Source organism: Geotrypetes seraphini, chromosome 7 (genome assembly GCF_902459505.1).
Source record: "Geotrypetes seraphini chromosome 7, aGeoSer1.1, whole genome shotgun sequence".
Classification (NCBI taxonomy): domain Eukaryota; kingdom Metazoa; phylum Chordata; class Amphibia; order Gymnophiona; family Dermophiidae; genus Geotrypetes; species Geotrypetes seraphini.
The window spans coordinates 101,733,806-101,760,489 of record NC_047090.1 but is presented as its reverse complement, the minus strand read 5'-3'; the positions used below and the strand labels follow the sequence as shown (position 1 = coordinate 101,760,489).

The 26,684-nt window shown below is 45.6% G+C and overlaps 1 long non-coding RNA gene across 1 annotated transcript in view; it reads right to left on the bottom strand.

Moving 5' to 3' along the window:
* Positions 1 to 2,749: 2,749 nt before the first annotated feature.
* The window catches only part of LOC117364274, a 41,152-nt gene continuing 17,217 nt past the window's right edge, over positions 2,750 to 26,684 (bottom strand). The window contains exons 3-4 of the long non-coding RNA XR_004540198.1: positions 5,613 to 5,718; positions 2,750 to 3,385 (exon numbers count right to left, since the gene is read on the bottom strand). This is a non-coding gene — a long non-coding RNA (uncharacterized LOC117364274). The remainder of the gene's footprint in view (positions 3,386 to 5,612; positions 5,719 to 26,684) is intronic.

Below are 26,684 nucleotides of genomic sequence, written 5' to 3'. Positions count from 1 at the left end.
AAATACAAAGCACACTATACGCAGAGAAAATGTTAATTATCATTTATATTCCACAGGTTTTCAAAGAGGTCAAGGCAGATGACTTTATGCAATGTCACCTCAGTAACAACTATACAAAAATAGACAAATATACCCCCTCCCTTTTTACTAAACTGCGATAGCGGTTTTTAGCGCAGGGAGCTGCGCTGAATGCCCAGCGCAGCTCTCAACGCTCATAAGCTCCATGCGCCAAAAACCGCTATTGCGGTTTAATAAAAGGGGGCCATAGTGCAAAATATAGACAACATATATAAATTCTCAAAATGGACACATTTTGATCACTAAATTGAAAATAAAATAATTTTTCCTACCTTTGTTTGGTAATTTCATCAGTCTCTGGTTGCACTTTATTCTTCTGACTGTGCATCCAATATATTTTCCCTTCTTTTAGCCTCCTGTATGCTTCCTCTCCTCCAGACCTCATTCCCTCCCCCAACTTTTTCTTTCTTTCATCCTGCCCCCTTCTTTCTTTCTCTCTCCATGCCCCCTTTCTTTCTGTATGTCTGTCTTTCTCTCTCTCTCTTTTCATGCCCCATTTCTTTCTTTGTTTCACCCTGCCCCTTTCTTTCTTTCTTTCTCTCTCCATGCCCTCTTTCTTTCTCTCTGTCTGTCTTTCTCTCTCTCTCTCCATGCCCCATTTTTTCTTTTTCTTTGTTTCACCCTGCCCCCTTTCTTTCTTTCTGTCTTCCTGTCCCCCCACCCCCGGTTTCTTTCTTTCTCCCTCCCCTCCCCTATTCCACCGCCATTGGGAAAATGCTGCCACCGCCGCTGGGGAATAGACTGCCACTGTCGCCATCGAGAACAGGCCGGCTCCGAGTTCGCCCTGCTTCTCTTCCCTGCGGGGCCGACTAACTCTTTGCTGCCCGACATCAATTCTAAAGTCGGAGAGGACGTTCCGGGCCAGCCAGGTAGCGATTGGCTGGCCCAGAACGTCCTCTCCGACATCAGAATTGACGTCGGGCAGCGAGAGTTGGTCGGCCCTGCAGGGAAGAAAAGAAGGGAGAACTCAGCCGGCTTGTTCCCAATGATGGCAGTGGAAGCCTTTCCCCGGCGGCAGCCTATTCCCCGGTGGATGGCCAGCTGTGTACCCCATTGGGGCGTGCACCCGGGGCAGACCGCCCCACCCCCCACCCTCCCTTGGTACGCCACTGCGACCCTTCCCCCGTACCTTCCTAAAGGAGGAGTGGCAGCGCTGCCACTTGCTGGCTGTCCACTGCCACTCCTGCTTGAGGGGGGAGGGTCAGTCAGAAAGGCCTGCATGTTCCCCCCAGCTTCCCCGCTCTTACCTTAAGCAGCTAATACGGCAGCCTGCAGGGTTGCTGGTGCTATAATGATCTCTACAGCTGCCTGTCGTCCTCAGCAGCATGTTCTCTCTGCTATGGTCCTGTCCCTGCTCTGATGACAGGGGCAGGATCGCGGCAGAGAGAACGTGCTGCTGAGGATGGCGGTCAGCTGCAGGGATCGCTATAGCACCAGCGATCCTGCAGGCTGCTTTATTAGCTACTTAAAGTAAGAGCGGGGATGCTGGGGGAACATGCAGGCTTGCGGCGGGAGCAGGCCTTTGTGGCAGGGAGGAGGAGGAAGAGTGCCTTCACGGCAGGGGAGCAGGCCTGTGTGGCGGGGAGGAGGAAGAGTGCCTTCGCGGAGGGGGGCAGGCCTTCGTGGCGGGGAGGAGAAGGAAGAGTGCCTTTACAGTGGGGAGGCAGCCCTGTGCAGAGGGAGGAGGAGGAAGAAGTAAGAGTGGGGAGATGCCAGACCTGGGGTGAAGTGAAGGGAAGAGAGAGACCAAACCAAAATGAGGGGGAGGAAAGCAGAGGAGAGGTTCTGGACTAATGAAGAGAGGGAGAGAGAAATGCAAGACCACAAGGGGAAGAGTACAAGAGGGACAGATACTGCTCTAAAGTAGGTGGGCAGGGTGCAGAATAGCAGGAGAAATAGTAGAAGAAAGCCTGCACCTGGGGAAGGGGATACAGGAGGTAAGGAAGAGAGAAAGAAGAAGCTGGATATGGGGATAGATAAAATGCTGGGCATAGAGGGAGCATAGGAACAGGGACACAAGGGGGACATTACTGGAGAGGAGAATAGGGACAGAATAGAGATGCTGGATGAAAGGATAGTTGAGAAAAGGAGAGATGGTGGATTTGTGGATGGTGGGGTCCATTGCTGCAGCTGCGGGGGGGGATGGAGATGAACAAAAGGAAAGATGCCAGACCTCCGAGGGAGGAAAGGGAAACAGAAGGGGAGGACAGAGATGGAAGATGGATGGTTAGCATGGAGAAAAAAGAAAGAAGGAGAGCCTGATCAGAAGACAACCAGACCAACATGGGACCAACATGATTTGAAAAATGACCAGCCAATAAAAGATAGGAAAAATAATTTTATTTTCTGTTTTGTGATTACAATATGTCAGATTTGAAATGTGTATCCTTCCAGAGCTGGTGTTAGACCGCGAACGTGAGCTAGGATTTAACAGAGAGAGGAAAAGCATTTTTTGTTTATTTTGTTTACACCACAGGACCAGTGTGGGTAGGAGAAGGCAAAGGGGGTGAAGAGGCTATAAAATAAACCCACCAGGATATTTGGAAAAAAACACCCAATTGGGCAGGAAAATCAAATCGAACCGAAAAATCGATTCAATAGGCTGAATCGAATTGAATCGAAATTTGTTTGCCTGAATCGGGCAGCACTAGCAGCCACCATAAAAACCACAACAAAAAGAAGTTTTGCTCCCATTCCCCATCCTTGAGCAAGTCAAGACTAACCCTCCCTCCACAGAGAAGAGTGTTAATTCACAAACTGAATGCCAAATCCGACATATTGCTCCTTATGCATATACAACTAGAGACTGCCACATGCCTTCTTAAACAAACAGGAAGAGCATGGCAATTCATATACGGTACATTGTGTGCAAGTACAGGGCAAAAACCCAGGTCCTCCAACGTCCCACGAGAGTGTACTGCCAGTTAACCCAAAGAAACAGTTCATCTGGCTCCAACCAGTGCAGTAACTTTATTGTTGTGGCATGCCATTACCCACAATGCCTTGCAGTTGAGCGCTTCCTCTGTTTTCTATTTATGCTGACCTTCTGCTGCTGCTTTTTTTTGCAGCAGACACTAGTTACAAAACCAAGGCAAACAAATATGATCCAGTGTGGAAATGTTCCGCACTGAGTATGCCAGTCTTTTCTGTTAAACATTAAATACAATATCAGATAAGACTGGACTTTTAGTGCACTGATCTCTCACCTCAGCAGCCATTGGATCAAACTGCTTTGACCAGAACAGAAATGAATTGAGATGGATATATATATAGTTTTTTTTCTTTTTTGCAGCAGATACTTGAGACTCTGAAGGAGAAAAAAGGAAAGTGGACAGTGATGGTATTTGCAGTTCAGGAATGAAGTAACTCATGTACAATAGCAAAAATGAGTGAATGCTGAGATCCTACCTATACCAATATCTTCAAAAAATATATTTTAAAGATGAAGAACACTTTTCTCATTATCCCTGTGGCTGCCCTTTTTGAAAACCTGAAGGGAACAATTCAATAACTGGGTCCTACAATGTAAGTGCCTTGATGCCATGCACTAATTCTATAAGGGCATCTGGGTACCCAGATGCCACTGTTGAATACAAGCATAGGTTGGCATCGATGTGTCAACATTTTAGCACACCTGCTTACACAATTGAGTGTGACACATTGAGTTAAGCCATGCTACACACACAAGGTGGAGAAATGTCCATGACCCTTCAGTGTTCTGCTCACGTGTACGCCTCCCTTGCAGTTATGCAGTAAGGAACTTATGTGCCATATATAGAACTCCCAGATTCTATATATGGCGTCCAAAACTGTGCTCAAAACTTAATGAAAAACCACAACGAATTAAATCAGGTGATAAAGTATTAAATCAAACTAACTGATCATATACACACATATTTATTTAAGGAGTTATGTTCAGTTAAAAAAAAATTTCAAGGTGATCAGTTAGTTTGATCCAAAATTGTGCACCAAACATGAGCTCGCTACCAAGATATGCCTGCAAATAAATTGGTTGATGAGCTCTGAACTTTTATTGGGTGTCAATAGGGTTACCAGATGTACAGATTTACACAGACATGTCCTCTTTTTAGAACCTGGAACCAAGCAAAAGGCCAGGTAGATGGGGCAGGGCTGGGGTGTGACCTGGGCAGAACAGAGTGTGGTCAGCTGGAACTGGGCGGGACTGGGAGCATGGCCATGGGTCCGGATTTTACTAAAGTAAAATCTGGTAACCCAATTGGCACCCATTAGAATTTGTTTGCAGTGAGAACTTCTGGCTGCATGCTATTCTATAAGACAGGGCATCTAACTTCCATAGCATGTGTCCCAAAAGGGGGCAAGGCCATGGGAGGGACATGGACTCATCAGGGACATTCTGAAATGTCACACACATATTTACAGAATACTACCTCAGAGCGCCTAACTTGGGCACCAGCATTTACACCAGGTGTATGTTTGGTGCCCAAAGCTAGGCGTGGAAACCAGGGTACATGCCCTTCATGGGATAGGCTTAAGTGCCAATTTTTTTCAGTACCAATGTTTGAAAGCCATTTACACTACAGAATTCCCCCATAAGGGACACATAACTACACACACCCAGTTATAGAACTGTAACTGTAAAACTTCCTCGGGCTCTGTTCTTTTAATAATTAAGATCGCTACAAGGCTTATAGCTCTACCACTAATAACTGAGAGATGGTATCCAGCTACTGGGTCTTCTCAATTTATGTTCAAGGAGATATGCATGGCCCTAGACAGTACTTATTGATTTCCCTTCCCCTTACTCCATGAATAAGAGACAGCTTACTCCATAGTTGCAGTGCCACTAACTAGTATGAGAACTATGACAAGGTCCCGAGACACCCTCCCTCACAGGTACTCTAAAACGTGCCTTCTACTCCAAACAGCCTGTGATGTTCTACATGGTGATGATCAAGTGTGCATAGCTATAAGCTCAGGAAGCAAAAACTGGGTTTACAAAAACAAGCTATTTACCTTTATATTTTGGAGGTAGCAATGACTAGGACTTCAAGAAATGCTGGATTCATGTTCCATATTGTGCACCACTGAAACAGGAACTCCATGCTATCCCCAAAGTTTAGAAGAAAGTTTCTTGTCTTAAGGTAGCACTTCAACTATCATGTCTTCCCTAAAACATATTTCTGTATATACTCATCCTCATTTGGATTTAAAATTCTAGTTTAAGTTGGAGAAAAAAGCAATACAAGAATTTCTAGCATTACATCCCTATTTTATCCATACAAGAACAGCCTGTGAAATAAAGACAATATCACAGCTTGAGGTTTTAAATAAGAACACATACAAACCCGCAAATTGTTGCACTCAGCTATGCAAAGAGGTGGGTGTTTGGCACACTAGCAGTAGAAAATGTAAAAATGTGCACGTTCCAAAACTATGTCCAAAATCAAATGGGACAGGATAGGAACGAACATGCGTGGTCAGGCATAGCCCTTGCTAGGGGTTTACAAGCATTTTTGGCTGCAACGTACAATTGTTATGTAGCACAGTGATACCTTAAGGCACATCCATGTTCTCATACTGTGGAATTTCTTCTTAGAGACTTTCATCCAGTCAGACAAATGCATGGAGAGAAATCAGACAGTTCCCAGTAGGCAAATACTGCAAAATAAAAGGGATCATCTTTATTGGAATATGTTTACAGGTTAAAAGTTATAGAACTAGTTTAAATTAATCCTTTCAGTCTCTTCTGTAGAATTAAAGTTCATAAAAAGCTCAAATAACTTTTTAGGGTCTGCATCATAGTATAGAATTAAAATACCTCCTTGTTGATTAGAATGGCAATGAAATCAGTTCTTTGCAGCCGTTCATAGAAGTCCATAGGGAATGCTTAAATACAGTATACTGTGGAGGCAATCTGCATTATCTTTCACTAGTTACTATTGCCAGACATACTAAATCACTATAGCAAGCATGAGAGTTTTCACTTTCCTATTTCCAGGATTGTATGAATTGTCATACTGGGTTAGACCAAACATCCATTAGGCCCAGACCCTGATTCCAACAGTGGCCAATCTAGGTTACACTTATCAGGCAGGATCCCAAAAAAAGCTAGATTCCAAGCTACTTACCTCCAGAAATAAATGGTGGCTTTTCCAGGTCAACGGTCTATTGACTTTTTCTCCAAGAACTTCTCCAAATCTTTTTTAAACTCAGCTCTACTAACTGCTTTTACCACATTTTCTAGCAATAAGTTCCAAAGCTTAATTACTGTATATACTCAAATATAAACTGAAATTTTTAGGCCAAAAAAATGGCCCCAAAAATGGGGGGTCTCAGTTTATATTCGAGTTAACTCCATCCAGTACTGCCCTTGTGGTCCAGTGGTGTTGGGAGCCGGGGCTGCCGTCAATCCCTCCCTCCCGGTGACTTTGTGCAACTAGCTCACCCCTACCCTTCCCTCCCCCCTGGTCCCCCTGCAGGTCTGCCTTAGGTCCCCGGATGTCCAGCGGTGAGGCAGGGCAAGAGCGATCCCTATATGCTCCTACCAGACAGACTATAGTGAAAAAAATGGCATGAGATCCCACGGCAAACTTTCAAAGACTCACAGTCTCATGAAGCTTGACCGAGTTCTCGAGGCAATCATTTTTCACTAGGCAGACTGCTGGGTAGGAGCATAAAGGGACCACTCCTGCCAGTGAGGCAGGGCAGGAGTGATCCCTTTACGCTCCTGACCAGCAGTCTCCATAGTGAGAAAAGGACTGCCGCAGGATCCCATAGCAAACTTCCTGAGACTGGTGGCAGTCATTTGTTCACTACGAAGACTGCCGGGCAGGAGTGTAAAGGGATTGCTCTTACCCCGCCTCACCACTAGACCACCGAGGACCTAAGGCAGACCTGCAGAGAGACCAGGAGGGAAGGGGAGGGGCGGGCTAGTTGTACAGTCGCTGGGAGGGAGGGATTAATAGCAGGTCTGGTTCCCCACTCCACTGGACCACCAGGTCAGTACTGGATGCTTGCAGTAGATCCGAGAAGGGGGGGGCAAACAGATTGTCTGTCTCTGCACCACTGGGCCACCAGGGCAGTACTGCAGGCCTGTAGTGGATCTGGGGGGGGGCGTTACGGGAAGGGGGGTGGGTTGGCTGGCTGTTTAGCTGCAGAGCCAGCAGACAGGGCACCAGGGAAGGGAAGAAGGGATGCTTCTGCCCTGTACCGGTACTTGAATATAAATCATCAGTTTATATTCGAGTCAACTTTTTTTCCTTCTTTATTTGGTTACCTCGGTTTATATTTGGATGGGTTTATATTTGAGTTTATACAGAATATATTGAATGAAACGTTTTATCATATTTGCTTTAAATATACTTCTCTGTTAGTGTTGGGTCCCCCCTAGTATTACCGTGTCCTTCATGTACAGTGACCAGTGCTGGACGCAGTACTCCAGGTGAGGGTGCACCATGTCCCGGTTATCATGTCGCTGTACCGGGCCATGGTGCACCCTCACCTGGAGTACTGCGTCTAGCACTGGTCGCCGTACATGCAGAAGGACACAGTACTACTCGAAAGGGTCCAGAGAAGAGCAACTAAGATGGTTAAGGGGCTGGAGGAGTTGCCGTACAGTGAAAGATTAGAGGAACTGGGCCTCTTCTCCCTCGAGCAGAGGAGATTGAGAGGGGACATGATCGAAACATTCAAGGTACTGAAGGGGATAGACTTAGTAGATAAGGACAGGTTGTTCACCCTCTCCAAGGTAGGGAGAACGAGGTGTGACGCCAGATGCCAAGGAGGAAAGGTGCCAACGCTGGCCGACTGCCTATAGGACACGCCTCTCGTGATGACAGGTAAATCCTATAGGCAGTCAGCAGGCGCCAGCACCTCTCCTCCTCCCTGACACCTCTCCTCCTCCCCGCACTTCCAGATGCCCACAAGCTGCGGCCCCCAAATTAGTGCGCTACCGGCTCGCGAAGTTTGCGAAACACTGCTCTGCTCAGACTTAGCCCCCGAATGTACCTACATACAGGTCCCCAGTGGCACGGAAAGGGGGGGGCGATCTGCCCTGGGCACAGTCCTGCTTGGGGCGCCGGCCCCCCCTCCTCATCTCCATCCCCCTTCCCACTCCACCCCCTGCCACGAACGTGATCCTTCCCATCTCCCGTCCCTTTTTAACTTCGGCACAAGCAGCCGCCAGCATCTACTTCGGCGCTCTCTCTGACGTCACTGCTGGGACCCAAGCCTAAGAAGTGATGTCATAGGAAGCACCGAAGCCGATGTGGGCAGCAGGTTGGTGGCTGCTTATGCTGAAGTTAAAAAGGTACGGGGAAGGGATGCACATGTGTGGTGGGGGGGAGGGGTGCCACCAACCCAGGCATTTCTCACCCTCACTACGCCACTGCAGGTCCCATAAAAGTCTATGCCTTCTTGTCACTGTGTATTCTTAAATGTCCTTTATGAGTTAGTCATAACAAAGGGGGCATGGCCAGAGGTGTTTCCAGAGCATAGTTAAACTTTATGTACTCAGTGCTGATATTCAGCCCTGGGCAGAAAAACGTTATGTACAAAAGTCTGATCAGGGTGAAAGGCTGTCATAAAGCTATGTGCTGTTCAGCAGAAGACTTATGCACATAAATCCCACAGTATATTCATATAAAGTTATGCACTAGTCAGTTTACTGAATGGACCTCTAGTAACGTAGAGCAGTGTTCTTCAACCTTTGTACACCTATGGACCGGCGGAAATAAAATAATTATTTCATGGACCGGCAAACTAATAAGACTGAAATTTTAAAAAACCCCATTGCCGCCCCGTCCTCGCGAGCTCGGTCCCGTTAACCATCTGATCCCATCTGCACAAGCCTCAAATAGCTATGATTTTATATTGAACTTATTTTATTAAAGTATAAAAAGAAACAATATTCTGTACAATTGTCATTTTATAAATATAAATAATACAGAGCACGGATCAACAAACCCCCCGTCTCCCCTCCCCTTCATATATATCCCCTCTACTATCAAGAAAACTGAATAAGCCAAATTATTACAGAATGCTACACAAATATCATGCTAACAGAATACCGCAGTCACACATGGCAGGAATGGTGTTAGGGGAGTGCAACTAGGGCAACATCCCCCTGGTCAGAGAGAGCCCTAGCTAGCTGGAAGCTAAAGAAGCACTGCCTGGGCTTTGCACTCCCCAGTTATGTCTAACATCAGCTCTAGCAGGATACATATTTTAAATCTGATATATTCTAATCACAAGATAGAAATAAAATTATTTTTTTCTACCTTTTGTCGTCTCTGGTTTCTGCTTTCATCATCTTTTCACTCTCTTCATCCAGCGTCTGCCCTCTGTCTCTTCAATCCAGCATCTGCCCTCTCCCCCTCCCATATGATATCTGTGTTCTTTCTATGCCCCTCTCTCCAACACCAGATCTAGCATCTTTGTTCCTCTTTCCTTATTTCTCATCTGACCCCCCCTTCCCAGCATCAATCGCTCTCTACTTTGTCATTCCTCTGTCTCTCCCCTTTCCCTCATCTGATCTCTCCATTTCATCCTGACTCCTTCCCCTCCTCTAATCTCCCTGCCAGCTGTTTCCTTCCAATGTTCCTCCTCCCCTGTCCAGCAGTACCTTCTCCCTTTCTTCCTCCCCTTACCAACAGTAACTCTCTTCCCTTCCCCTTCTTCCCTGTCAGCAGTATCCCCTTCCCCTCCCTTGTCCAGGAGTACCCCTTCTCCCTTCCCTCCTTCCCTCTCCAGCAAATGTTTCCTCAAAGTAGGCTAGCGGCAGCTCTGTGTGCTTTTAACTTTGGCACACAGCTGCCCCTAAGTAGTATTTTAGTCATGGTTTCATGAGGCAGCCTCGGGGCCTTTGGTAGGCCGGCCCACATCGCATCATCGAAGTGGGCCGGCCTAGCAAAGGCCCCGAGGCTGTCTCATGAAACTGCGGCTAAAATACTGCTTAGGGGTAGCAGTGTGCCGAAGTTAAAAGCACACAGAGCTGCCGCTGCTTGTCAGGGGGGCGAGGCGACAAAGGCTGGAGCAGGATACATACACGGCAGTAGTCAGTGGTGGAAGGTAGGAGTGCCGGCATAGCAACGGCAACAGGAAGCTGCATATTTGCTGTAGTGGGGACGCAAATCCTTCACGGACCAGCAAGATTTTTTTTTGCGGACTAGCACCGGACCGTGGACCTGCAGTTGAAGAACTGTGACGTAGAGGACAGAGAGAATCTGAAAGGAAATATTTTTTTTATTGAATGGTGCTTCTCAATCCCAGAATGTTTTCTCCATGTAATAAACGGCAACTGCTAAAACGAGGCTGCTTCCCTCATATAAAGCAGTTGGTCCTGCTTGCCATAAGACATCTATAGTCAGTGTCACTTAAAAGCAGCCGGCCGGGTTTTTGGGACAGCCCTAATGAATATGCCTGATAGAGATTTGCATATAATGGAGGTGACAGGCATGCAAATGAGCACTATGCATATTCATTAAGGCTAATCTGAAAATCTGAATGGCTGGTGGTCTTCCAGGACAAGGTTGGGAACCACTAACTTAAAGTACTAGAGGTGTTGCGGATTTCCCAATATTGGCCCTTAGACCCTGGATCATTCATTGAACTCTCCTTGCATTTTGTACACATGTAAGGGGTTTCTACAACCAAAGTAAAGTTTTATTCATCCTCATTTTTATTCATCCTCAAGGGTCTCTCGTACGAAGAGAGACTGAAGAAATTGCAGCTCTACACTCTCGAGGAACGTAGGGAGAGGGGAGACATGATCGAAACATTTAAGTACCTCACGGGACGTGTCGAAGTGGAAGATGATATTTTCTTTCTCAAGGGACCCTCGGCCACAAGAGGGCACCCGCTCAAAATCAGGGGCAGAAAATTTAATGGCGACACTCTCACAGAGAGAGTGGTTGATCATTGGAACAAGCTTCCAGTGCAGGTGATCGAGGCAGACAGCGTGCCAGACTTTAAGAATAAATGGGATACCCATGTGGGATCCCTACGAGGGTCAAGATAAGTAAATTGGGTCATTAGGGCATAGACAGGTGGTGGGTAAGCAGAGTGGGCAGACTTGATGGTCTGTAGCCCTTTTCTGCCATCATCTTCTATGTTTCTATATTTTAAATTAATTTTACCCAATTTTGGAGCGTTTAATTCATCTATTTGGTTTTTGCACATGTATTGTGTATGAATCAGTTTCACATGTTAATTCATAAATATACTCATGTACAATTGATTTCCAAGCACAACATTTGCACACCCCTTCCCCTTGTGTGGAGTTCCTCAGCCATGGATGAAACTGCATTCTTTAACTTTAGTTGGACAAACATGAATTTTTCAATGGTGATATAGTATGCATTTGTGTATTTATTCCATGTTTAGCCTTTCTATTTTTATGTGACACAATTGGACACGAGGGATTTGAATAGGCCGTGAGGGAAAGTTAGCCAGATGGGGGTCTTGGCAAGCATTTGTGGGCAGTGAGAGTGGATTCATTACATCCGGAATGAGGAGCGCCACTACCATTAAGAATAAGTCCTTCAACTAAAGCTAAGTGCTACTTTATTACCATCTCTATCTTTTTACATCAACGATAGATGAAACAATGTAGCAGGGATTTGTTGACACTATTGTATTTGAAGAAACTGTGGTACTTCTGTGATGGTTCCTCTTCATGTTAATCTACATTTCTCCCTCCGTATTCGCGGTTTTATTACTCACGACCAGTGTTCCCTCTAAGCGGGCGGGTGTTGTGAGCAAACTTTTTTCACTGTGAGCTAAAAATATCGGGCGCCAGCAAGTTATGAGCCAAATAAATATGTTGTCAAAGTTGCTGATACATGAGGACGAGGTATTCAAAGGAATTTTAGGCCTACACGCTAAATTAAATAACGTTAAATAATATTTTTAAGAACACAGAAATTGTAGGGATGAAATGATATCTTAATAAATGTTTTACAACAAATGTAGTTATGTCTGTTACATCCATATGTGTAAACTGTAAATTAAAAACAGTCCAGAAGACAATACGTTTGATGCTTTCAATTTCTAGACCAGTGTTTTTCAACCTTTTTTGGGCAAAGGCACACTTGTTTCATGAAAAAAATCACGAGGCACACCACCATTAGAAAATGTTAAAAAATTTAACTCTCTGCCTATATTGACTATATATAAAGTAATTCTCTTGAATAGGAATCAAATAAACACAAAGAAAGTATTTTATAATTACTTTATTATGAAATAAAAATTATAAAAATTATAAAATACTTTATTCAGTGCGAAACCTGGGCCTGTTTGGCTGAACACAAAGCTGATATTCTGGCTGGAATGGAAGAAAGACACACACGTAGCTCTTCGTCAACAGCTCTCAGTCTCTCTCTGTATTTGGTTTTTATAGCATACAAAAATAGACAAATATACCCTCCATCCTTTTTATTAAACCACAATAGCAGTTTTTAGCGCAGGGAGCTGCGCTGAATGCCCAGCACTGCTCTTGATGCTCATAGGCTCCCTGCGCTAAAAACCACTATTGCGGTTTAGTAAAAGGGGACCATATTGTAAAATATAGACAGCAGATATAAATTCAGAACTGTGCATAGTAAGTGAAGGGAAGTTTTCATCTCTGGGAATTTACCCAGTTAACTATTAAGTTATTTGGGCAAATTCCTTTGAAAACTGTGGTAATACTGCCTCCACTTTGCTAAATTTAAAATAAAATCATTTTTCCTACCTTGTCTGGTGATTTCTGGTTGCACTTTCTTCTTCTGACTGTGCATCCAATCTTTCTTCCCTTCTATCAGCCTGTATGCTTTCTCTCCTCCACACCTCATTCCCTCCCCCAACTTTTTCTTCCTCTCTCCCTGACCTTTCTTTCTTTTTTTCTGTTTCTCTTCTTTCCTTCTGTTTCCCTGCCTGCCCCCTTTCTTTCTTTCTCCCAGCCTCCTGTCCAGCAGTAACTCTCTTCCCTTCCTCCCCTCCCAGCAGCATCTCTCCGTCTTCCTCTCCAGTAGCAGCTGTCCCTTTTTTTTCCTAGCCCAGCAGCTTCCCAGATTCCTTTCCCTCCTCCCCTCCCAGAAGCATCTCTCCTTCTTCTCCTTATCCAGTAGCAGCTGTCCCTTTTTTTCCTGGCCCAGCAGCTTCCCAGATTCCTTTCCCTCCTCCCCTCCCAGAAGCATCTCTCCTTCTTCTCCCTCTCCAGTAGCAGCTGTCCTTTTTTTTCCTGGCCCAGCAGCTTCCCAGATTCCTTTCCCTCCTCCCCTCCCAGATGCATCTCTCCTTCTCCTTCTCCCTCTCCAGTAGCAGCTGTCCCTTTTTTTTCCTGGCCCAGCAGCTTCCCAGATTCCTTTCCCTCCTCCCCTCCCAGAAGCATCTCTCCTTCTCCCTTTCCAGTAGCAGCTGTCCCTTTTTTCCCCTGCCCAGCAGCTTCCCAGACTGATAGTGGTTTTCTCCCCTCCCAGCAGCTCTTCTTACTTCCCAGCGCAGCGATTCACGAAGGCAGCCTCGGGTCCTTTGTTGTGTCGCGCCGCCTCTGAGGAAAGAGGAAGTTGCATCATCAGAGGCAGCCGCGACTCAGCAAAAGCCCCGAGGCTGCCTTCGTGAATCGCTGCGCTGGGAAGTAAAGGAGAGCTGCAGAGAGGGGAGAAAGCCACTGTCGGAGGCTCCCCAAGATCTCTCCGGCCCAGCGCACGCTTCCGATGCTGATCTTGCAGAAGTTCAAATGAGTCAATCTTGCCGGTCCTGCGCTGTGACGAGAAACTTGTGCGCTGCGTCCTAATATTTTGTGCGCCAGCGCACGCCAGCGCAGCTTAGCGGGAACACTGCTCACGACTTTGATTATTCGCAGTTTTTACCTTGCTGGTTCCTCCCCAAAATGATGTCACCCCAGAGTGCTGATAAAAAGTTAGGCACTTTTTTCTCAGCACTTCCTTCAGCGTGTAGAGAGAAATTCACTTTTACACAGCACTTCCTTCAGTATTGCTTCTCCTTCAGGAAAATATATAAAGTTATTTGCAGTTTTTCCATATTTGCGGGTCAACTCCGCCCCTAACGAGGGAGAAGTGTAATCCTCCCATGACCTATATGCTGGAGCACTGAACACAGCATAATTGGGAAGGGGTAAAATGCGGACCTGACGGACCTCGCGGAGCTAAACCCGCACGTCCTTAAAAATCTGAGGTCCGTGCCACTTGTAGTTAGTTTCTGGCTCTGACAGACCTCGGTGACAATTTAGCTCTGATGGATCCATCTCAGCATAGGGAGGGAAAAGTATTAGGATCCGTCAGAGCTAAAATGTCTTTCCCGCGCCCAAGGAACCAGAGGCTTGCCAGAATAAGTAATCAGTCAGTGTAAGTGATTCAGGGATGGGAAGACAGATCGCCAGAAATAGGTGTGCCTGCTACAATGTCTGAAGATATTTCAATTAAAAGCCGCAGAACTGTTTGGGCCGATTCATTCCTGCCACTGTTTTCCGCTTACCCACTGCGCGTCAGCTCTGACCGCTGCAATGTGTCCAAACCCCAATTCCAACCTGCACCAAAGCACGGAGACGTCACTCCTGGCCGGCAAAGCTCTCCCATCCCCACAACGGTAGTCTCTGGCTCTGACAGTCCTCGATGACAATTTAGCTCTGACAATTTAGCTCCCTTTGTATGATATTTACAAGGACAGAATAATACATGATTTGATTGTCATCAACAGTGGCTTTTATTGATAGATCTGTGACCCACAATACAGTGACACCCACAAAAGAGCGTATATGCCAATAGAACTGGGACAGATGATTCTTTATTAACAGCGGGATATGTATTGGCCCGCTCACCCTCTGCCCCCCCCCCCCACACACACACTTAAATCCCCCTTCACCCCAATAACTAGACCCTAATAACTACACTACACTCTTCTTGGTAGAAATAGCCGCAGCTCTGTTTATTAACAACCAATTAATTTAAACACACTCACATAACAAAAACAGTTTCCCGAGCTACACATTAAATCATGATATTCGGCCCCCGACCCAACCATGCCAGCAAGGGTCTGGGGGTGGCATGTCCCAACATGCCCCTTTAACCATAGACACCAAAATCTGCCGGTCCTCCGCTCATCTCCTGATGAGCCCCATCATAGTCACAAAGGGGCGATCACGGAACGGCCCTGCAATACGCCCTAATGCGAGTTCCCCCTCCAATTTGGCCTGTACGACCGCCGTCAAATGCCGCACCGATGACGCATTTTGCACTCTACATTCCCGCACTTCTCCCTGAAAAGGAATCATAAACCCTTCCCCAAACCCCCGCTCAAGCATAGCAGCCGCCATCCAGTTCCCATAGCACTGTAGCCACGGGCGAAGAGCCACCACACACACACACTGGCGTGGGCAACCAACGCCCCCCCCCCCCCATGCCTTACTCAGTCCAGGCTGAGCTCCTCCCCCTCTCCACCCCTTCTTGGGGCATTTAAGGACCAAATATGGTTGGCCACAGAGGGAACAGGCATGGCGAAATCTACAATTAGTGAAGGCGCAGCTCACCTGGTTGAACCGCCAACACACTCCGGACCCCTCACTGGCAAAACCGTCAACTGCAGGATGAAAGGACCACCCACTACTCACAGTGGGCCACCCGATACCCTGAGGACTAGAGCCAGGCCGATAAACCTTGTGGGTCAGCCACAGGGTGACATCCTGCGTGCCCCAGGACATGAACCCATTCTCCTCCATTTTGTCGTGGAAAGCTTCTTCATAGTTGAGCCACGACCACCCGCCAAAACGTTGGTAAGCGTCCAGCACCGAATCGGCGTAGAATAGTAAGAAACCATAGTCTTGCGGCCGCACCCAACCCCACACACTAGCCAAACGCAAAAAGGATCTTATCCAATTGACCACATTTCATGACACTGGCACTGCCTTAGACACCCCACCCTCTTTCCGGTCCTTCTTTTTGCCCTTCCTCCACAATCGGTCCTCCATTAAGCGGAAATATCCAGGCAAGCCCATTTCTGAATCCTGTGACACAACCTCTTGGGGACCCACTCCCAGAGCACTGTCAAGGCTACCAACGTCGGCGCACCTCTCGCCCGAGATTCCTCCGGCCCCGTGTCCCCACTCCCTGTCTCCACCCCTGCCGAGGGTGCATGTGAAGAAACAGAAGAACTAGTAGTAGAGGAAGACAAATAAGACAACGATGATGAAGTGCGCCCGCGTCTACCCTTACATTTCCATTTTGACTTAGTCCTCTTACCCCTGACAGCAGCCATAGGCATCATATTACCCCTCGAAGATGCTGTGGGAACACCAGCCTGCTGATCCATGGCGCCGTCCGCAGCAACTGCATGCTCCACCGTAGGCTCCAGAGCATCACCAGCAACAGCCTCGACAGGTCCATGCTACACCATAACTTCAGGAGATCTTCCCTGGGCCGCTCATCCCTGACCCAGCCTCTGCGCTGTCGCCACTTCAGTGTCCACACCAGCGTCCGGCACCTGAAAAGAAAAACCAAAGGAGCAGCCACCAAAACTCCTCTTTCCCCCTGCACCCTAGGGCCCCAAATTCCCTTGGTCCCATCATCTGTCCCCAGACCCAGCCCAGGCTGCCAGCTTCCACCCTGCTCTGAGGCTCAGGGAAGTGACGGACCAGAAGAGGAGCCACTAAGCATCCAAGGGGGGACCCCCACACACACTTTGGTCCCCAAGGATTAATGCCCCAGGAGGAGCCAGCACCCATGGGACCCCCAGACTGCCCCTACTAATCTCCCCCACAGCCCCCCTGCGGGCTCCCTCAACACCACAAGCACCCCTCACTCCAGCAGAAGGAGGTACTAGCTCAGACCTTGAAGCCTGCTCCTCCCTACGTAGCCTGCCAGCTAATACAGTCAGACTTGAGGCCCTCCCAGCCAACCTCCCTGCTCTGCGGCCTGCAGGAACTCATAGATGCTGAGTGGCTGCTCTTCCCCTGCCCCGCAGCACTGAAATTGGTGCCGCAAGCCCTGCACTAACTCCCTGCCCTCTGCTTCCGACCTCTCCAAAGCCTGACCTCAACACCACTAAAGCCGAGAAAGCAGCCATTTTAGCACGGCGTGCTGGCCGGCAAATCTCCTCACTCTGCCCGACTCCCACCTGCTCATCCTCACTGAGGGAGTCGCCGGTGAGCAAGGAGATCTCTGCGGCCTCAGCCCCCATCAGCTGCACCTGCGGATGCTATGTGCGCTGCTCACCGGAAAAAAGCCACCTTGGAGGACCCAGGAAGACGCCGGGTCCTCTGAAGTTCCAGCTTTATCAGCTCTGGCCGAACATTAACCCGCGTTTCTCCAATCAGGAGGCCGCCCAGCGGTGGGAAAACCTGCCTCCTCTACCCCTTACGCCCGCCCCCCATACAGTGCACTCATCCCCATGGGGGGTGCTGCGGGGCCTCCATCCCCACGTTACCACCGCACATCGAGACGAGGGCTCTTGGGCTCTTCTTCACTAAAAAGACCCAACATTGCCAGTGTTTCAGCTCTTGGCTTGCATCAGGGGACTACAACATACAAAAATATTTGCATACATTAATCCAAATGTACAAATTAAAACAACATTTAAAAATATCATTCTATTTTTACAATTCACACCATCCTATACATATTCTCAAAAATATTTCTCTACTAGTTGTTTAGCCCGTTACATTAACGGGTGCTAGCAGCCCTTCTCCCTTACTTTTACCTCCTCCCTGTCCAGCAGCACCCCCACCCATTCCCTGCTCCCCCTATATAGCAGTAGCCCTTTTCCTTTTATCTCCCCCTGTTCAGCATCACCCCATTTCCAGCTCCCCATATCCAGCAGTAGCTATTCTCCTTTGCAGGAGCCCTTCTCCCTTCCTTTTATCCCCCCCCCTCCCGGTCTAGCAGTACCTCTTCCCTGCTTCCCCTATCCAGCAGTAGGCCTCCCTTCCTGTTACCTCCCCCCCTGTCCAGAATCACCTCTTCCCCGCTCCTCCTGTACTGCAGCACCCCCTTACCTGCTCCCCCTGTCCAGTCCGGTGATCTCCAGCCAACAGGATGGCTCCTGCAGGGAGTCTAGTTCCTGTCCGGTCCGCGCCAGGCGTGCGAGCCTGCTCCGCCCCCTCCCGACCTGCTGGGAGTATTTGAATTAGACCCGACGGTTCCTGTTGAGGGAAGCACTCCTCACCGGACTCAGCGGTGAACTCCAGCCATGGGGCCGACATCCGCCTTGGTTTTTTGTTTTTTTTTAGTTGAAAGATGCGGCGGTGGCTCCTCTCATGATCCCCGCCTGCGTCGGAAGTCCAACGCAGGCGGGGATCGTGAGATTAGCCACCGCCGCGTCGTTCAAAGAATCGTAAGCCGCGCATGCACACTTCCTATGTGTCAAATGCAGGGCTCACGTGACAGTGGATCGCAGGTGCTCCTCTTGCTCTCTGGCTGGTGTTAACGTCTGGGGCATTTTTTATTGTTATGTGTAATCAAGGCAGAGATGAGAAGTGGCTCGAGCCGACGCGCTTCTGCTGGGGACTCGTACAGTCCAGTCCTTCTGGAGAGTGTAGGGCAGTGGGGCCGTAGTAAGAGCGGGGCATGCTGCAGTCTTGGCGGCCACGGACATACGGATCATGGAAGCACGCCGATAAGACTGCGCATGCGCCGCCTACGGTTTTATTATATAGATATATTCACTAAATCAAAACAAAGTTTTAAAACTTTTAAAACCAACCTCATATCAATAAGCATTTTACTCTTTATATTCACAGGCTTATTCATTCCATCAATCATTCTGATTCTCTATATAATCAATCTCAGTTTATCTATAAAATCATCTTTATCCGTAAACATGTCTTACCATCATAACATTTTTCTTATTAAAATAATTATAAATTCTGAAATTGTGTACCTCTTAAGATGTCTGTCATACAAATTCTTTACAAAAGTAGTCCCGATGTTAATTTACACCTTTAAATACAAAATCACTTTTTAATCCATTTATCAATCAGAATGATCATTACTTATAGACAGGAACAAGATGGGTAGTTCAAAGTCATTGGAATAAATAGATGGGTGGCTAAACCGAAGGAAAATTATTTGTACATTTAAATAAGATATGAGGAACTAGTTTAAGTTACAGAGTGTACAACAAGCTAGTCCAGGTGCAAAGTGAGTGAATAATCAGTGGCCACAAGTTTAGAAGGCTTGGGAGAACAGCCAGGCTTACATTAACTGACAATGACTTCATCAACATTATGGTAGGTCATGTTGCAAAACAGAGGTCAATTTTGTATTTAGTTGTCCTTTGGTGCCCTGGAAGCTTGTGATGTCACCATGATTATTCCTTTACCTATTGTAAATGATTTACCCCTTGAGGGGAATGCATTTTGCAGTTATCACTAAAGTCCAACAGAAAATAAATAAATAAATGCACAGATGGGAGACATGAGAGGGAAAATGTGCGTTGGTGTAAAGAAGAGTAGGGTTATGCAACTGAAGAAGCAGAAATAAATGAAACATTTATTAAGCAGGAAGACATTCTATAACAGGATTCTATAAATTAGAAAATGATTTGAGCATATTAGAGACAAATTTAAAAGGCAGGAAACTGCTGGCTCACACAGTACCACAGGTGTTTGAGTATACATTTACCGTATTTTCACGTAGATAACGCGCACCCGTGTAAAATGCGCACAAGGGTATAGTGCGCGGGGAACACAAATTTATGTAATAAAATGTTAATATAGCGCGCACACGCGTATACCGCGCATGCTAAAACCTCCTCCCGCCTACTCCGAACCGGCATCCCCCCCCCGCTCACGTCACCCCACCTCCCTCTGATCCGAGATAATCTGATCCGGCATTCCCCCTGCGAACCGGCATCCTCCCCCCCCCCGCTCGCATCACCCCCCCCTCCCCCGCGATCCTACATCCCCCCAGCACTGCAAATACAACTCTTACCCGATTGGGCACCGGCACCAGCACCAATGCACAGCATGTGCCAGTGCCCGAAGATCCTCCCTCGTTGGTTTGGGCTGGGCTGGGCTGGGCTGGGCGGTGCGAGAGAGATCCTCCTTCTTCCTGCACCGGGCTGGACTAGGCTTTGAGTATTTGAACATGCTCAAAGCCTTCTGGTCTCGCTCTCTCTGAGATAATCTCAGAGAGAGCGAGACCAGAAGGCTTTGAGCATGCGCAAATGCTCAAAGCCTAGTCCAGCCCGGCAGAGGAAGAAGGAGGATCTCTCTCGCACCGCCCGGCCCAGTCCAGCCCAAACCAACGAGGGAGGATCTTCGGGCACTGGTTCTGGCACATGCTGTGCATTGGTGCTGGTGCCAGTGCCCAATCGGGTAAGAGTTGTATTTGCGGTGCTGGGGGGATGTAGGATCGCAGGGGAGGGGGGGTGACGCGAGCGGGGGGGGGGGGAGGATGCCGGTTCGCAGGGGGAATGCCGGATCAGAATGTAAAAAAAAAAATTGTAAAACGCGCTCACACGTATAACGCGCATGGTTATGCACGGTTTGTAAAATCGTGTATAACGCACGCGTTATATGCGTGAAAATACGGTATTCCAGACCAGGTCAATATTCAGCCAAATAATATCTGGTTAAAGATTAGGGTTATGCATTTGTTTCCTTAAGGCATCTTAAAATAAATGCACACACACACAAAAAAAATCTATTTAATGCATGTTAAAACTCATACCTCTGACTTCCATGTATTAGAAAGGTCTAATGTGGAATAAAAAAAAATTCTACTAACATGAATGAATGTGTGAAAGAAACAAACAATCAATTCAAATCAGTGGCAAAAGTCCTAAACAAACTGAAAATGAAATGAAAACTTTTGTGACACACATTCCTATTAAGTGGAAACTGATAACTTATCTAGATTTTTGAAAAAGATATCTGAATAAATCAATGCCACTGAATGTGTCTGGATAAAGATATTCAGGTTTCTTTATCCATGTTGGGCTAGCCATATCTGCAGGCAACAAATCCAAATAGCTTTACCTAGACAGCAGAAAATATTGTTGCTATGGTGCTCATTTTCACAGCAGGTGAATGCCTTAAAATGTCATCTGCTAAAAACATCCAAATCCTGATTTTGGTAAGTCAGAATTTGGATGTTTCACACTGCTGCTCATCCAAATAGCAAGGGGACCTTAAGCGATGCTACAGGATGATAAGGAGTGTCAAGTGCCACCCCAAAAGAATGGCTTGCCACCCCTTTACCACCCCAGTACTTTCAGGCATCTTATTAAATTATTTAAAAAAATTCTTACCCGCCCATACCTAGGCGGCTTACAAAAATACAATCATAATATTAAAACATACATGCAATCACATGCAATAATTTCTTCCATAAAACAAAGTGAGACAACTACAGTATTGCAAAAGGTGAAGTGGGAAAAATATAAATAAAGTAGTGCAAAAAAACTCCACTTAAAGGTAGCTGAGAGTCTGCTCAAATGAAAGAAAAAGCCTCAGGTTTTATTGGCAGAGCTCAAGCTCAAGCTCAAACCACCACCTCCACATCATTGGCTAAAAAACTTCCAGAGTGACAACTCGCTGTTGAGGTTTAAAATAAATGAGGAATGAGATATTTTGCAACTGCAACCACTGTGAGTATTTAAAGCAGTCTGTTAAAATGCCAGCATTTCATAGCACTAAGCCGTTTCTTCAGGGCTAATATGACCTTGCTTGAATCTTCACAGTGACAGTGTTGTGACACTGGTGAGATCGTGTGCACAACACCGTCACTCTGTGAAGATTCAAGCAAAGTGGTTGTCCTTTGATACTTAAATTTTGGAGATCCATTTGGGATCAAGTGAACAAAATATTGGAAAATCCAGTGGCATTGACGTACAATACTATCCTATTTGGTATGTTAATAAGGACTAAAAGCCAAATATCTGCTCGGAATAACAAACTTCTCTATAATGACAGGGGTTGCCATACAACTTATTTTGAGGAACTTGTAAAACTGGGATCGGTCAAGTTATACTTTTCGGTGGGAATCTCTATGTCACACTTTTAAAATGGAACGTATGATGGCCATACAACAGGGACATTACAAGAAGTTTGTGGATATTTGGGAGCCATTGACAAAATTCTGTAAGGAATTCTGTAAGTATTGTTGATCTTGCCCTTTGATAATACATGTCCAGGGTGGGTGGGTAAGATATTTTTTTAATTTGAGTGCAATTTTTGGATATGTAGGCGGGGGTGATATATGTGTATGTCATAGAATATAATTTTGACTGAATTTAAGTGCTGTTATAGTGTAAAATGACGGTATATATATGTTGCACTTATTTTGGGCTTTAAATGAATAAAGATAAATTAAAGAAAGAAAATAGTTAAACTCTGGAATGCATTATTAGAGGTTGTGGTAAGAGCGGCTAACGTAACTGGTTTTAAGAAAGTTTTTGACAATTTTCTGGAGGAAAAGTCCATAGTCTGTTATTGAGAAAGATATGGGGGAAGCCACTGCTTGCCTGGATCGATAGCATGGAATGTTACTACTATTTGGGTTTTCCCCAGGTATTAGTGACCTGGATTGGCCATCATGAAGATGGATTACTGGGCTAGATGGACCTTTGGTCTGATCCAGTAAGGCTATTCTATGTTCTTATGATTCAAAACTATTCAAAAGTTGTTAAAACAGATGAGGATTGTGAAAATTTGCAGGAAGACCTTAGGAAATTGGACAAGTGCAAAGTAATGCATATTGAGAAGAATAATCCAAATCATAATTACCAGATGCTAGGGTCCACTTGTAGTTAAAAAATTGTTTCATAAGACTAAGGAAGATCCGATCTCTTGCAAACATTCTAGACCCTCAATCTCTCAATATTCTAATACATTCTCTTATCATATATGAGCTTGATTACTGTCATGCGTTATATAAAAGATAAACGACGCCTATAATTGATACAAAACACAGCCATAAAAATTATTACAAACAAAAAGAAATTCGACCATGTCACTCCACTACTAAAAACAGCTCACTGGTTGCCAATTCCACACCGTATCATATATAAAATAGCTATTCTTTCTTTTAAGGCTCAAACCACTAAAGAACTATTCATAAACTATTCATAAACTTCTTATTCCACATGAACCTATAAGAGCTTTAAGATCTTCTCAGCATTTACTTCATATACCATCCTTGAAAATGATTAGCACACGTCGGGCTACCTTGTCTGCAATCTTGGTCCCTACAATATGGAATTACCTACTTCTTCATATTAGGGCAGAAAACAACTTAGATAAATTTAAGGGAAATCTAAAGACCTACCTATTCCGAGATGCATTTGACTATTAATTAGACTTGGTTACAGCCAGGGTTATTCTATAATCTTTACTCCCTAACTTCCCCATTGTGGTTTACCTTGTATGTATCCTTTACTCTTAGGGTTCCTTTTACTAAGGTGCACTAGTGGTTTTATCACGCGCTTACCGTGCGCTACAATGCCACGCACGCTAAATGCTAACGCCTCCATAGAGCTTGCATTAGTATTTTTCATTTAGCGCGTGGTTTGTGCGCGCTAACCTTGAGCGCGTGCTAAAAACGCTAGCGCACCTTAGTAAAAGGAGCCCTTAATTTGTAATTCTCCCCATTTTCCTAATGTTTCAAGTTGGTCATGTATTATTTTGTGAGTATTCATTCGTTTATTGTCTCCCCTTTTTAATTATAAATTGTGAAACACTTAGAAGTTTTGAGTTGCGATGTATCAAAAAATTTTAATAAACTTGGTAGACAATAGACTGAAATCTTCCACCCAGTGTGCACTGGCAGCCAAAAAAAGCAACCATGGTGCTAGGAATTATTAGGATAGAGATGGTAAATAAAATGCCTCTGCAGTGCTCCATGGTGTGACCTCTCCTTGAGTATTGCTTTCAATTCTAGTCACCATTTCTCAAAAAAGAGCAAACAAAATGATTAGGTGGATTGAACTCTCACAGGAGGAAAAGCAAAAGAGGTTAGGAGTCTTCAGCTTGGAAAATAGACAGTTGAGTGGGGACATGATTGAGTTTTGCAAAATCCTGAGTGTTCAGTTCAGTTCCCATTTTTATATTCCACTTCTATCCAGTTAGGTTCGGTGCAGATTAAAGATCAAGAGAACCTCAACATATGAGGGAATTATAAATGTAATTCTTCTAAAAAGGAGGGAAACAGCCCAAGCTATTGGGTGATTAGATCAGCAGTGTAGAACAGGTAAAAGTCAATCCATTTGTTTAGTCTTTCAAAAATGACAAAGACTAGGGGATACTCAATGAAGTTACATGGAAATACTTTTACAACAAATAGGAAGAAATATTCTTTTCACTCAACAAATAGTTAAGCTCTGGAACTCATTGCCAGAGGATATGGTAGATGTGAATTGCTTGCTTACTCTTTCCATAAATACTAGGACTAGGGGGCATATGATAAAGCTACTAAGTAGTAGATTTAAAACACACTGGAGAAAATATTTCTTCATACAACATATAATTAAATTCTGGAATTCGTTGCCAGAGAATGTGGTGAAATCAGTTAGCTTAGCAGGGACTAAAGGATAATTTCCTAAAAGAGAAGGCCATAGGCCATTATGGAGATCTACCAAGAAAAGAAAACAAAGTGGGGAGTGGGAAATCCACAACTTATTCCTAGGATAAGCAGCATAAAATCTGTTTTACTACTTGGGATCTAACTAGGTGCTTGGGACCTGGGATGGCCACTGTTGGAAACAGGATGCTGGGCTTGATGGATCTTCAGTCTCTCCCAGTATGGCAACTCTTATATTCTTATGGTAACAGCGGTTAGCGTAGCTGCATTTGAAAAAAAGGTTTGGACAATTTCCTGGAGGAAATGTCCATTGTTATTGAGACAGACATGGGAGAAGCCACTGCTTGCCCTGGGATTGTTAGCAAGGAATGTTGCTACTACGATATTTGGGTTTCTGCCAGGTACTTGTGACCTGGATTGACTACTGTTGGAAACAGTATATTGGGCTAGATGGACTATTGGTCTGATCCTACCGTATGTTGTTATGTTCTCTGTTGAGTTATATTTATTTTGGGGGTAGTTTCTGGGAGTAATGCCAGTCCAGGTCATGCCCCCCCGCCCCATGTTGGATAGTTAGGTAGTTGCCTCACAATGTGCAAGAGAATGCAATGGCAAAGTACTCTTGTATCTCGCCACGAAAACCATGAAAGAGGGTTCCCTCATTGTTTGATTGCCAAGAGACAGTTCAACTCAAGGGCACATCTGGATCTGGAGGCACAGATTGGTCTAGATCAGGGGTCTCAAAGTCCCTCCTTGAGGGCCGCAATCCAGTCCGGGTTTTCAGGATTTCCCCAATGAATATGCATGAGATCTATGTCCATGCACTGCTTTCAATGGATATTCATTGGGGAAATCCTGAAAACCCGGACTGGATTGCGGCCCTCAAGGAGGGACTTTGAGACCCCTGGTATAGATCTTCTCCAGTAACTTCTTAGTTGCACCTTACCATTGGATTTTAGGGTGATCAGTTTAGCTAGAGCAGTGATTCCCAACCCTGTCCTGGAGGAACACCAGGCCAATTGGGTTTTCAGGCTAGCCTGAAGCAAATTTGCATGCCTATCACTTCCATCATATGCAAATCTCTCTCATGCATATTCATTAGGGCTAGCCTGAAAACCCGATTGGCCTGGTGTTCCTCCAGGACAGGGTTGGGAACCACTGAGCTAGAGAACTAGGAGTGATGATAGAGCAGTTAGAGAGACTTTACCCGAGAAGAAGAATATCACTGAATTTAGTGCAGCATTAAATTTGATGGTCAATTTCATATTTCTGCACACAATTTGCCAAAGGGCACACGATGGCAGGAGAAGAAAGAATTGAGGCTTTGGTATTCTATAATGACCCACCTAGATTCTTACTGAGGTTGCTGCATGCCTTCACTTTGCTTGCTATCTTTTTCAAGTTCACATAATCCAGTGCAACAACCAAGTCAAACTGCAGTTTGTCCATTCAGGTAAAAACCCATCTTTTGGGTTGTGCTGGTTTTGTACAGGTAGGGGGGATGCTAGAATTTGTACCAACACTGGTCTGAATATGACAAGTCTTATTAATAGTCAGTTTGTCACCCAATGGCATTCAGAGTATCCGCTAGCTCAAAGAAAGTCTTAATCAGAAACCTTAATAAATGTTGTCAGCACAGATTAACTTCTGCGACTGAGTCTATGGCAGTTATAAAAGTCAAGGCAAATACAACTACCTAAAGAAGTCCTTTGGTCTGTCTGCTCCAAGCACTTATCTTCTTAACGAAGTGAACCCTGACCCATCTGTCACAAAGGATCAGTTAGATTCAGTTGTGCTTGCTATCTTTATGAGCAGACTAGTACACTAAAAGTGTAGATTGTTGTACAAATAAGTCACAAATTCTGAGCTGTTAATGGCACTAAGGGGGTGGGGAGTAATCAATATGAACTACCATTAACATGAGTTATTTTCATAAGAACATAAGAATAGTCAAACTTAGGGTTACCAGACGTCTGGATTTACCCGACATGTCCTCTTTTTAGAGGACTGTCTGGGTGTCCGGACAACTTTTGAAAACCCATGGGTCTTGATTTTACGATCATAAAATCTGGTAACACTAGTCATACTGGGGCAGACTGATGGTCCATCTAT